The sequence below is a fragment of the Salmo salar genome, chromosome 11 (genome assembly GCF_965601325.2).
Source record: "Salmo salar chromosome 11, fSalSal1, whole genome shotgun sequence".
Lineage (NCBI taxonomy): Eukaryota > Metazoa > Chordata > Actinopteri > Salmoniformes > Salmonidae > Salmo > Salmo salar.
In genome coordinates, this window is record NC_138301.1 from 121,645,513 (window position 1) to 121,648,012 (window position 2,500).

At 51.1% G+C, this 2,500-nt stretch overlaps 1 protein-coding gene across 2 annotated transcripts in view; it reads right to left on the reverse strand.

Moving 5' to 3' along the window:
* Window positions 1–2,500, reverse strand: part of LOC106563906 (cell adhesion molecule 2) — a 678,594-nt gene that overhangs the window by 447,924 nt on the left and 228,170 nt on the right. The window lies entirely within an intron of this gene.

Here is a 2,500-nt window from a genome sequence, read left to right on the forward strand (position 1 = left end):
CATACTACCATCCTCCTCACCATCCTACCATCCTCCTCACCATCCTACCATCCTCCTCACCATCCTCCTCACCATCCTACCAACCTCCTCACCATCCTACCATCCTCCTCACCATCCTACCATCCTCCTCACCATCCTACCAACCTCACCATCCTACCCTCCTCCTCACCATCCTACCAACCTCCTCACCATCCTACCAACCTCCTCACCATCCTACCAACCTCCTCACCATCCTACCATCCTCCTCACCATCCTACCAACCTCCTCACCATCCTACCATCCGCCTCACCATCCTACCATCCTCCTCACCATCCTACCAACCTCCTCACCATCCTCCTCACCATCCTCCTCACCATCCTACCATCCTCCTCACCATCCTACCATCCTCCTCACCATCCTACCAACCTCCTCACCATCCTCCTCACCATCCTCCTCACCATCCTACCAGCCTCCTCACCATCCTACCAGCCTCCTCACCATCCTACCAACCTCCTCACCATCCTACCATCCTCCTCACCATCCTACCAACCTCCTCACCATCCTACCATCCTCCTCACCATCCTAACATCCTCCTCACCATCCTACCATCCTCCTCACCATCCTACCATCCTCCTCACCATCTCACCATCCTCCTCACCATCCTACCATCCTCCTCACCATCCTACCATCCTCCTCACCATCTCACCATCCTCCTCACCATCCTACCATCCACCTCACCATCCTACCATCCTCCTCACCATCCTACCATCCTCCTCACCATCCTCCTCACCATCCTACCATCCTCCTCACCATCCTACCATCCTCCTCACCATCCTACCATCCTCCTCACCATCCTACCAACCTCCTCACCATCCTACCAACCTCCGCACCATCCTACCATCCTCCTCACCATCTCACCATCCTCCTCACCATCCTCCTCACCATCCTACCATCCTCCTCACCATCCTACCAACCTCCTCACCATCCTACCATCCTCCTCACCATCCTCCTCACCATCCTACCATCCTCCTCACCATCCTACCATCCTCCTCACCATCCTACCAACCTCCTCACCATCCTACCAACCTCCGCACCATCCCTACCATCCTCCTCACCATCCTACCATCCTCCTCACCATCCTACCATCCTCCTCACCATCTCACCATCCTCCTCACCATCCTCCTCACCATCCTACCATCCTCCTCACCATCCTACCATCCTCCTCACCATCCTACCAACCTCCTCACCATCCTACCAACCTCCGCACCATACTCATCACCAACCTCTCACTGCACCTCCCTCCCTCGCTAAGTCTTCTTCACTCTCTCTGTCCTCCTTCTCCTCTTCATCTCCTCCCCCCCTCCATTGCTCATCTCCTCCTCTCCTGTCAGTGTGACCATGTCAATATTACAATAATACCTCTCCTCTCACGTTCCCTCTCTCCCTCTCCTTCTCGTCTCCTCCCTCCATCCCTCGCTCCTCCTCTCCTGCCAGTGTGACCATGTCAATATTACAATAATACCTCTCCTCTCATGTTCCCTCTCTCCCTCTCCTCCTCCTCATCTCTCCCTCTCCTCCTCTTCTCTCCCCCTTCTCCTCTCTCCCCCTTCTTCTCTCTCCCTCTCCTCCTCCTCCTCCCCCACCTTGTCCTTAACTCCATCCCTCTCTCCCCCTCCTCCTCTCTCCCCCTCCTCCTCTCTCCTCGCTCCCCCCCACCTCGTCCTTAACTCCATCCCTCTCTCCCCCTCCTCCTCTCTCCCTCTCCTCCTCCACCTTAACTCCATCCCTCTCTCCCCCCTCCTCCTCTCTCCCCCTCCTCCTCTCTCCCTCTCCTCCTCCTCCTCCTCCACCTCATCCTTAACTCCATCCCTCTCTCCCCCTCCTCCTCTCTCCCTCTCCACCTCATCCTTAACTCCATCCCTCTCTCCCCCTCCTCCTCTCTCCTCCTCCACCTCATCCTTAACTCCATCCCTCTCTCCTTTCCCTCGTGTCCTTTCAGAGTGAATGTGTTAGTGTGTCCATCAGCACTAGGATAATAACCCAGCCACTGTGACAGCTGGGTCATTCTCACAAAACTGACATTTGACCCATAACATATATTTATTTATTTTTCTCGACAAAATGTGTCCTCTCGGATCACTGAGATTAGGATCTGTGCTGATCTTGTTTTTCTGATCAGATATCATTTTTACATTCAATTTCCACAAAATTATGTTCCAAAAAAGTAAGAAACAAATAAATGTAATTGCTCCCTGAAATAAAAGACCTGAGTTAAATATAACATTAAAAATAAAAAAATAAAAAAATATATATATATTTGAATTATAAAATTATAATAATATAAAAATCTGACTTTTCCCCAATTTGATCGTTTTAGCCGTTTCGGTAATAAGGCCAAGTGGGGTAAAGGGGGTGTATGAGAAAAAAATCCTCATTCTGAAGGAATAGAAAGAAAGAAATGAACTTCACTTCTACTACATCTCTAGATGATGCATAGAGGAACTTGAAAAACTGTGACGGT